Source organism: Haplochromis burtoni, unplaced genomic scaffold (assembly GCF_018398535.1).
Source record: "Haplochromis burtoni strain Fernald_Lab_line unplaced genomic scaffold, NCSU_Asbu1 Contig_107, whole genome shotgun sequence".
In the NCBI taxonomy this organism is placed as follows: Eukaryota; Metazoa; Chordata; class Actinopteri; order Cichliformes; family Cichlidae; genus Haplochromis; species Haplochromis burtoni.
In genome coordinates this window covers 1310110-1321334 of record NW_024582468.1, presented here as the reverse complement: position 1 = coordinate 1321334, position 11225 = coordinate 1310110, and the positions used below count along the sequence as shown (strand labels likewise).

The following is an 11225-nucleotide window of genomic DNA, read 5'->3' as shown; positions in this document are numbered from 1 at the left end:
TGTGTGTGTGTGTGTGTGTGTGTGTGTGTATTGCGTAAACTCATCTCTTAGTTATTAATAAAACTTGTTTCCACAGTGTATCTTTTGTCCCGCATCCCTCTCCTCACCGTCAACTGGTCAAGGGGGATGGCTCCCCCTCCCTGAGCATGGTTCTGCTGGAGGTTTCTTCTTGTTAAAAGGGAGTTTTTCTTCCCCACAGTCACCAAGAGCTTGATTGTTGAGGTTTTGTCTCCATCACTGTAGGTTCTTTACCTTACAATATGCCTTGAGGCTTGAGGCTGTGATTTGATGAAAATGTGATTTGAATTGAATCGAATTGCATAAATCATGCTAGGTTCAGTATAGGAACACACTAATTATACAATGACCTTGTATTTTATGATAGTAACTTTTTTTTTAAAGGGAAGAGAACTCTTACAAGTAGAAAAGAGTGCTAATCTGTATTGGCGTGTTTGTGGTGGGAAAACAGGGTCCCGCATCTGCTTCACTGGCACTAAGGCAGCACCTGCTGGCTGGCTGTGAGGTCTCTTGGATTTCTTCCCACCTTTGACCAGCTGAAAGAACCGTGATAAACTGTGTTAACCACTCCTTTGTGAAAGAGTACTGTGCAGTGGTGAGTGATTTACGACCAACACGCAGCTTTTATTAACTGTAATTTATTGCGATGTGGCCTGAAAAGTATAAGCCGATTCAAGTAGAGCAGAGAACACTGGCTCTTCTGCCCAGCCTAGATCAATGTGTCGCTTGATTTTAATACCAAGGCGGGTCCAAATGAGAAGCTCAGCTGAATTCCTAAAACTTCAATTAATGTGACACTTCTCACCTCTTTGAGTATGTCTTTACAGACAGGTTTTGATTTCAAACCAGGGGGAATGGGGCAAACATGAAGTAAGTTTTTTTTTTTTTAAAAAGTCCCGTTAAACTGGACTTTGGCTTGTTTGCCCCTTGGTGAAGATCCAAACTGCAAAACAAAACAACATCTTAAAGTTCTCTTATAAATAACAGTCTCAGTCTGGTCACAAACAAATTATGAGTTGCTTTGTTATTATGGGGTGGGACTGTGATCTGACTGAGCTCTGACCCAGCCACATGGCACACTTTGCATGTGAGCAGGTGTGCTTTCCATAGTAGGATGACAGGTATACTAAATACCAGAGATTTACCAAATAATGCTTGAAAACACTGAAGGGCTCAGGCTCACTCTGCAGCTGAAGAAGAGGAAATTTGATTCATCCGCAGTGTGATTTATCGATTTAGTTAAAAGGCAACGGTATACTGTGAAAGATACACTGAGCCAAAACGCTGGTGAGTCAAATCAGTGTTCTTATGTGGCCTTTGGTGAGTTATTTTGGTTTGTCTGAATTTTTGAATCCTTTTGTTACCATTCAATACCAGGTGCAATATGTAGCCTGAACAGGTACTTCACTGGCTTAGCTAGTAAAAGTAAAAATACCAAATAATGCAAATGTCAAGTCACAGTTGTTTGTGTCATTAGACTGCTGTTCAGGGGAAACAGGACAGTTATTTAGGTCTCCTTTAAGGCTTAAAGCTATATAAAATTAACAGTGTGGCCATTTTGCCTAAAGATGCGGTTCATTCTTGTAGAAAGTGCTCATATTGAGTAAAAAAAGTACCAGTCCATTAACCATTTACTATCCTAGATTATTTCTATTTGTTCTGCTTATTATATTTTAGTATATATTTTGTTTGGACTCACTTTTCAGGAGAGAAAATTGACATCCCATTTGCTGTTACAGTTAATTCTAGACCATGGCAAAAAGAAAATATACTTTCTTTTGATACTAAGGCTTTTGATTAGCAGCTAATCAAATGCACTTGATCAACTGAGTATGAGCAAGTGTGATCACGTCTATAAAAGCAGAAGTTTTGGCAGTTTGCTGGTCCGTGGCATTCAGGTGGAAAGACGTCAGCAGTGATCCTACAGAAACAATTCTTGCTGCCCATCATTCTTGGAAGGGTTGTAAGGCTATTTCCAAATTATTGGAATTATTTACAAATGGAAAACATTCATGACAGTTGCCAATCTCCTCTGAAGCAGACGTCCCAGCAAATTCACACCAAAGACAGACTGTGTAATTGTCAGAGAAACTGTAAAGAAAAATCAAACAAACAAAGAACTACATCTCAAACTCTACAGGCTTCACTTAGCATGATAAATGTTAAAGTTCATGACAGTCCAATTAAAACAAAACTGAACAAGTATGGCTTGTTTAGAAGTGTTTCCAAGAGAAAAATCCATTCTCTCCAACAAGACCATGGAGGCACAGTTTAGGTTAGCAGAGCTACATCTAAACAAACCACAAGACTTCTGGAACAATGTCCTTTAAACAGATGAGACCAAAGTGGAGATGTTTGGTCATAATTCACAGCACCACATTTGGCATGACAAACACCACAAACTAAAGCATACACTGTACGGTATACCAGCTGTGAAGTATGGTGGTGGAGAGATGATGATTTGGGCTTGCTTGGCAGTTACAGGACCTGGGCGCCTTGCAGTCACTGTGTTGCCCACAAACTCCTCTGTATAGCAAAATGTTCTAGAGTTAAATATGAGGCCATCTGTCTGATACCTGAAGCCTAGCTTTAATTAGGTCATGCAACAGGGCAATGATGCCAAGGACAGCAGCAAATCTCCAACAGACTGACTGATTAAGGTGTTTCAGTGGCCCAGTCAAAGTCTGGGACTCATTGAAGTGTTGATGTTATCAAAGGTGGTTCTACAAGCTATTAAATCATGAGACATAATTTTTCACACACTCCGTTCACATTTTCTTCTGACATTTTACATTTAAATCCTTTTAACACCTGGCAACGACCAGATATTTTTTTATCATGTCTTGCTATATAAAACCTTAGACTTTAAGGTGCTTTTTTGGTCCTTTCTTTATTTGTTTTGTACCATCTACCTGATAGTAACAGTTAAAATACTGAGTGACCAGGGCCAGATGGATGCTTTTATGATGTTAGTGGCAGTTTTGAGGCAGCGGGGACTGTGCAAGTCCTCCAGAGCAGGGAAGGAGCATCCAGTAATTTTTCTTGGCTGTGTTGCTAACCCCCTGGAGCTCATTTTCTGTTGTACTGTGCAGCAGAACCAAACATATATAGCCACTTTGAGATTACCCACTGTTTCTTTGAAGCCTTAGTGATAGCATTTTGACTGCTGCCATATTACAATTTTATTGCCAGAAGTGACCAAATCCAAGGAAGAATAAACTTCTGAGATAGTCTGTATCACATCACAAACTCTACCGAACTATGCAAATACCATAAAAAATACTGTTGATATAAATTCATTAAAAATACTTTAAAAGGCACCAACAGTATAAATACAGTAGAGAGGATCGGGCAAGTGATTTCATTTAGTGGAGATGAGTCCGCACAGGTAAAATTTGCTAGGCAGATGGCACAAGTCAATGAAAATGGCCACACTGCCAATAAATCTTATGAATAAATCTTCTTTTTTTTTGGTAACGGTACTGGTTTTATGTTGTTGTATTTATCTGTGACGCCTTGAAGGCTGATGTGTGAAAATATTGTCGTACATAAACCAGTTTGTGGTGCATAAAAGGTTGAGGACCGCTGGTCTACAGAGGTATAGCATCCTTTGTGGGTAGTATAAATTAAGTAAAAGGATGCACATGTCTTTAAATTGCTTAAAAATGCTGGTAGTTGGTCACAGAAACATTTTATCATTACAGAAGGACACACTGTGAGCACATGTTTGTGTTGGATAACTCCTTTATGGATTTTACCCATCCTATCATCACTATTTGAAGCTTTCCTTGAGTTGAGAGACAGACCGTAGTCTTTCACCCTGAGGCTATGTTCGTGTCAGGATTCAGTTTAGGGTGTGACAATGAGGATCATCTGGCTCATATCAGCCAAACAATCACGGTTCAGTGCCCTCAGACAGGCGGAGAGACAAGTTGGCCCAGACATGCCACAGAGAGGTGCTGACAGCACCATCCAGGACAGTCTCTGTCTGCGTGATCCGTCTTTATATTCCCCTAGATAAGAAGACTCTGAATTAATTACACTACAGGCATCTCTAAAATGCTGGATAGCTTTGCGCCCTTTACGTCTTGCTGGTGCTGAGAGAGAGATGTTCCTCCTTGTTGTCTTCGCCATGAAGCCGCTCTTCAAAGGTTATCAATCTAAATTCCAAGGCAGGAATTAGAGAGACAAGGAGGATGAAATAGATCTGAAGAGCTTTGATGAGAGAGGTTTACCATGAAGGAAGCTTTCAAAGCACAAAAGGCTTCTCCGCTCCTGTTCTTTGCCTTCTGTCCCCCTTGTCATTTTCAAAGATTACTACAACACTCATACTGCCACAGTCATACTGTAGCTTTGAGCTACAAACTGAACTCATACTGGTGGCAGGTTTCATGTACAACGCTGCTCGCTTGTCTCTTTCTGTTTTTGCAGTCTGTAGTGTAGTGACATGTGCAGACTGCGGACCGGCTCCAGCAACAGATATCCTGCTAGCATTTTAATATCGAGAGATGTGGGAAGTGATAAAAGTAGAAAGAAAATAAGTAAGATGTCATCTGTAATCTCAAACACCAAATGTGAGCTTTCATTATTTTCACTGCCACCCCTTGTCTGGCTCCTAAGCACTGCCGTAACATTAGCCGTGTTGCTTGGAGCGACACCCTGTCAGGTAGAGTTTAGAGACTCACAGTATCCGGTAACCCTTCGGCAGGGTGAGTGTGAGCCGCAGAAAAAACAGCAAGAGAGCTGAAGAGAAACAATGAGAAAGACAAGTAGAAAGAAGAGTGAGGATTGATCGTGACAATTTGGAGCTGCCGTTGTCTCATGTGACCGCCTGCTGCCAAGGAAGCCAGATTAGGAATGTTTGAAAGTTACTCTATTGATATTTGCACAACACAATAACCAGGATCTGGGTTTGACGTTGCTCTCCATAATAATACATTAAGCTGCTCATAAACTATTTAAAGTTGTCCCTCTATTTGACTCCTAATCACTTCTCTGCCTTTAAAGGTTCAGAGGGAATGTGACGTGAATGCAAATTTGAATACAAAACAACACCGGCCCTCAACCTTTCACAGACGAAAGTCTCCATCACAGGTACACTCAGAAGTTTTTTCATTTACTTAATCGAAAAAATTATAATGTCTTTTTATAATTATTCTAATAGGGCGGGGTTTGCTGTTTGTGGAAGCTGTCATGTTTTCCCACCACATTTTAATACAGTGGCTAGGTAAGATGTTCTGACTAACACCGTTTTATGTAAGTGGCTGGAAACCGGCAACAAATGCCTGCTAATGTTAGGTTAGAATGTCCTTAAAATCACACTAAACTAAACAAAAAACTGTTTGGTTATATTTGATTATACTCAACCTTTCCCATATTGCTGGCTAACAGTAGCTAACAGTAGCTAGCAGAGGCTAACGCTAGCTAACCGTGGCAAAACAGCAGCGTTTACTGGCACCAAGCTTAAGCATATCCTCAATAACTCACTTCAGTATCACTGACATTGGACAGAAGTCATCTTCACTGACTCATTGACATTAAGGTTTTAAAGCCTCCTCCAGAATAAATAAAGGTGGACACTTCTCAACTGTCATTAGCAGCTAAACTAAACAATGGACTTAGCATCTAAACAATATGGAAAAAATTTGAGACGTATTTGCTCCAGAGTCACTTTGCTATGTGAGTACACTCACTGCAGATGAAAGGTGGCCAGAGTTTTTGAGGTAAAAAGGTAAAATGCTGTAAAAACTTTTAACTGACCTACCTGTTGATATTTGTCAACCTTTCTGCTGTGTTTTCAAAGTAGTTCTGGACACTCACATCCCATAGAGCAGCTCAGGCTGATCTTTAGTTGTATCAAATAGTCCACAGGACACAGTTATTGTCACCCCAAATAAAGTAAATGTAGGATTTAGATTTGAATTGCAACTTATGAGGTAAATCTTTTAAATATAGAATAGAGATTACATATTATCCTTAGTCTAGATATCAACCACCTCAGCATATTTATATACAGTTAGGTTGTAGTCGGAGGAGTACTTACCAATCAAGTATGATCAGCTTTGGCTGCATGAAAGAACAGTGTACACGAGGAGTTTAGAAAAGAAACTCAACTTTTTACTAGGATATATATATATTTTTTTTATTACCCTTATTGAGTTATTTGCAGTCATAACAAGACTGTAAACGATGACAGGCACATGGAACGGGAACACATAGATATCGTGATCTGTTATGCAGATATTCACTGGCTTCACCCACAGCCCTGACACATTGGCCGTTGCCGCTGGAAACTAAGTCACCAGAGGTTTGCCTTGGGTTCCTATGCTGGCGAAGATGAATATGGGGAAATTGGATAAAAGTCTAAATGTTTTCAGGAAATACAGTGACTTAGTCTGACTTCTTCCTGACAGGTTTCTAAAAGAAAAAAAATCTAATTTCCTGATGGTATTCACCTCAGTTTTCACTCTGACTGAATCTATACATCGATACGTCAGAAAATGCCTTTTTATTTTGTCCACATTAACCCTGACTTATACGTGTCACATAGCTGTGTAGCTTTTTCCAGTCTCAGTTTGGATACTTCCTGTCCGTCCCCCCCTCTGTCTCTCGCTCTTTGTTTTCTGTTCATTTTGCTGCCTGTGCACAAACATGTCTGCTGTCTGCCTGCCTGCCTTGCAGCCAGCAGGTTTGAGGCCTATATTTAATCACCACAAGGCTTAACTCCCTCCGTCGGTGACGGCTCATTTGACGTGGCGGCCCTGGGCTCTCTCTTTCCGATCCAGTGCCAAATACAATAACTCCTCTCTTTCGTTACCCTGCTGCATTTTATAATTTTGCTATTTTTCAATGTCAAGGCTGGGCCTTTTGAAGAGTTTTTATTGAATTTCCTGCTGGACCCTGCTGTTGGGGCTTTTTTTTTGCAGCCTTCACTGCCACCACGCTTTCTCCCAGAAAACCTTGCATTTTCTCCTGTTCTTTTGTTGTATTTCCCCTTTTGTTTAAACGCATATTTTTAAGTACAGTGTTTCGTTGTCTGTAATAAATTAAAGCCCAGTGCCCAGTGTGCAGAAAATCCCCTTGCATATTTACTATTAAAGGTTCTTGTTACCCATCTCTTTCCTCTGGGTAATATTATCTATCCCTCCTCAGTTACATGTGTTCGCAATTCTTAAGCATTATAAATCTTCTGCGGAGCTGTCATGAGTGTCTTGAAAGCATTAAAATGCCTGTTGTTTGACCAAATGGAAAGAGAGTGGATTCAAACAGTACTTCACTCTTCCTGTCTCCCGAGTTCGTAGGAGTTAATGCATTTGGCAGTAGCAGATGTCTTTCTCCGTTCAGAGTTGTGTGAAAGAATGTCACCCAAGTCTAATCAAATTATGGCTGTTATAGCAAACGTCAAACCTTCGCTTTAAATTTTAGCCTCTTGCCGCTGATGCTTCGTGCACTTTCTCGCCCCCTTTTCTTGTTGCGATAAAGCGGAGATAAGGCCTCAGCGAGGGCATGTATGGGAGGGTGCGCACTTTGATAATGTGGCTGCGGATCATATGGTTGGAATCAGTGTGTGAAAAAGAAAGGGTTCGTCTCCGTGCGCGCGCGTATGCATGCGTGCGTCAGCTCTTGTGACCTCTTAATATCACATCACATGTCTGATCTTATTCTTGTCTGCCATCTGAACTCCTGTCATGTGCTCCTTTTGCCAATCTGTCACACTTAATCTGAGCGGAAAGAAAAACTTAAGAGGAGAGCCTCCAGTGCCCCAGGAACGCTTGGGGTGGGGAGAAAAAAAAAAGTAAGCGCAGAAACAAAGGAGGAGAAGGGGAAGAAAATCACAACGGCATAGCATTTCAGGGGCATGAATGGCATCAATGAGTCGCTTCGGGGGATAAACGGGGGGAGAGAAAGGAGGCAGAAAGATGAGAGAACAATGTGTCTGTTGTTCTTTAATCTGAAGTAAATCATCTGTCTCTCTCTCTGTCAGGTGTTGAGCTGTGCTCTCATCACACATGTGCTTCAAGGGTTTGTCCAGTACAGTTGCTGTCCTGATGATTAGGCCAGGTCTGTTCCTCTTTCTCATCTTTTCATATGTTTGGTCAATAGCTGGAAATGGCATATTAAAACCTTTTACTTGAATACAGCTTAAAATATAACTTTAAGGGCCACTTTAAGGTGGTCTGAGTCATGCTAACGTTACGCTTTCCAAGGCACATGTCAAAATTCTGGCAAGTTGTGTTTTTCGGCAAACTCTTTGTGGTTTTGTAAAAGGAGAGTGCAAACTAAAAACTACTGAACCACAACAACCACACCAAAAATTACTAACAAATTTTACTTAAGGGTCCCTGGTACATTCTTATGTATTTGATAATCTAGCAGCCTTTCACTAATCATCAAGCCCGCAAACATGGTTGAAACGTGGACGTCATATAAACCAAAAAACAAACAAACCAAAAAGCATTTTAAAGCTATTTATGGTTTTACTAAATTCTAATTCATGTGTGGCATAGTGAACTTAACATGTTGGACTCTTAGAATGATCCCGTCTGTCTGTCAGCATTACAAATGGAGGAATGCTAATCCTGACATGGAGACAATTAGCTCAGTAGAATATGAGCTGGACCCAAAAGCCGAGGACGTTACTTTGAGTCACTGTTAAAGTGTTTTTTTTCCTTCTTTTTCTTACTACGGCGAACCTTAAAAAAAAAGTGTATTTCATTTTATTTGAATTGATAAAGAGATAGAATTGAACTGAATTGAATAGAGAACAATTTTTCAGTTATGACTAGATATCGAAATAAGACCGTCACCCGATGGTTATTAAGCACCTAAAGGTTTGCTGGGATGGTGTAGTAATGATCCACCAAACGCAGGAAAGAGCTAATTCAGATAAGTATTTAAAACCTTAAAAAACAGAAACCTAAAGCAGCACAAAATGAGAATACTTCAATACTGAACTAGAATCATCTACCTTTTACAGAAGGAAGACCAGATAAGGGCTCAAGATTGTGACATCATGACAGGATGTCATGCTGTCCGCATTGTGCTAAACTGTAATTTTGCATGCTTCTTTGTTTGATGCATGTGGATGGTAAAAAGAAACTAGTCCCTGGGATGCCAGCTTAGCTTACTTTCTTGCACAACTGCAACGCAATAGCCTGGGTTCGAATCCGATCTGGGGCTCTTTACTGTTTGTCCTCTTGGCTTTCCTGTTCAAGTTTAAGAAAAGAGCCCGTACATGAATTTGCTACCAGTAGTATATAAAAGCTTTGATTCCTGGAGAGAGACACCAGTTTTTTCTGCTTTGTTCTCATTAGACTGACACTCAGGTATACAGCATATACAATAGCATCCCAGATGCCGTACAAAATACATGACAGTACATATAATAGTGAAACATAATAGCGCAGGAAAGTCTTGTCTATGTCTCGTCACTGTTTTGTTCCATGCAAGCATGCGGCAGGTGTGCAGTTCACACTATTCTAGCCTATCCTGTGAAGATAAACACCCATGGCGGTGTTCTTTAACAGTTCATAGACAGAACATTTTAACTTGGATATTTCTCGCTGGTTTAGATTCGAGTCCTTGGAAGCTCTCGAGAGCCCCCAAGTCAAACGTGTTCAGATTTAAGCTGTTACAGACTTCACTTCCTCTAACTCAAACCATGAGTTCGCTTTGTGCTTGTCTGCCAAATGAGACAGCTGTTCAGGGTGCAGCTGAGCTGAGCTGCACTTCTCTCTGGGTGAAAAGTTCAATTTTCAAAGTGTCATAAATCCATGTGGGAAAGAAGCTTTACCTGTAATCCATTACCCTGCACATCTGAACCGCACAGGAGTACATTTAGGAGTTTCATCAGCTACATCAAGACATCATTTTCTTACCACATTTCCATCAGTCAGATCATTTTTTTTGATGTAACATGAAATCCATTCTGTTGTAAAAAGGCAGACTTTGTCAGATCTTTACCAACAGCTCTGATCTGGCAAACCTGAAATTGTTCTTTAGCTTTAGAGTTAAAATAACATTTTCTACACTATTAAAGCCACAACAGTTTAACTGCACATATAGGTTAATGAATTTGCACTTGCAGCATCTTCTTAAATCCATCCTCGGAATGTGCCAGAACAAAATCAGATCCACTGACGTTCAATCCTGAAACCCACACAACCCAAAGAATGTGCTACCAACTTCCCAGTGCCCTAGACCGCAGCACACCTCTGGGATTCTGTGTCCTTGCCCTAACAGGTCAGAGTTTGGCAGCAGAAGGGGGATTTACTGAATAGCAGGTGTGCATCTACTGGGATCTTATTGTTTGGGGGATTTTGTGTGTGTCCATTTCTTGTGTCTCACTAAATCAAATTTGTAGAGCAGTCTCCTTGTGCTATAGAATTCCACAATTGTCATAAAGTACGAGTTTGACATGTACATCAAAGCACTTTTCTCAGGACTGACAGCTTTGAGTACTTTGGAGGTGCAGCTCAGATGTGATACAGATACAGATACAGAACATTAAATATATTAAATATTCACATCTCCAAACACTTGAATGCAGCTTAAGTGGATGACCAAAAATCAGATGAAGTATTCCTTTAAACATGATCTATTATGGTTTCCTTTACTGTTAAATAGCCCTTCGAATAGGTTGTGCTGGCTAGATGTTGTAGTACTTGTCCCATCCTTTCTCTGTTGTGATTGGACTGGGAAAGTTTTCTGCAAAAACATATATATAACTTGAACACTAGCTTCAGATAGAGAGGAACCTGAGGGTTAATACAGAGGCTGTTGAAAAATGCAGATAAATGTATGCAGAACAGGACATATGTAACATCGCGCCCCAGCCCTGCAACAACCCACGTGCTTACTGCTGAACTTAAAACAAGGATGGAAAGGGTTAACCAATAAATCCTGGATCTGAACCAGATGCTCCAGAAAGAAAAACTGTAAAGGGCCAAAAGCTGACAAATGTGAGGAAGTCAAGGTGGCAGAGGCCCTTTGTTAAGATGGTCAAGGCAAGTTTGGACACAGCAAAAAATGCCTGTTAAGAGCAAATTCGGTCACCTTTATTTCTCAGAGTATAAATAAACACGGTATGATGAGGTACTCAAATCAGCATTGCAGGTTTAACTAAAGCTATCAATTAATTGTCATTGCTCTGAAAGACAAGTTCAAAAAAGCCAGATCATTTCTTTGTCCCTGAACCCAAACTGTCA

At 40.5% G+C, this 11225-nt stretch overlaps 1 long non-coding RNA gene across 1 annotated transcript in view; it reads right to left on the bottom strand.

The window, feature by feature from the left end:
- The window catches only part of LOC102308500, a 20409-nt gene extending 14438 nt beyond the window's left edge, over positions 1 to 5971 (bottom strand). The window contains exon 1 of the long non-coding RNA XR_316265.3: positions 5783 to 5971. This is a non-coding gene — a long non-coding RNA (uncharacterized LOC102308500). The remainder of the gene's footprint in view (positions 1 to 5782) is intronic.
- Positions 5972 to 11225: the final 5254 nt, after the last annotated feature.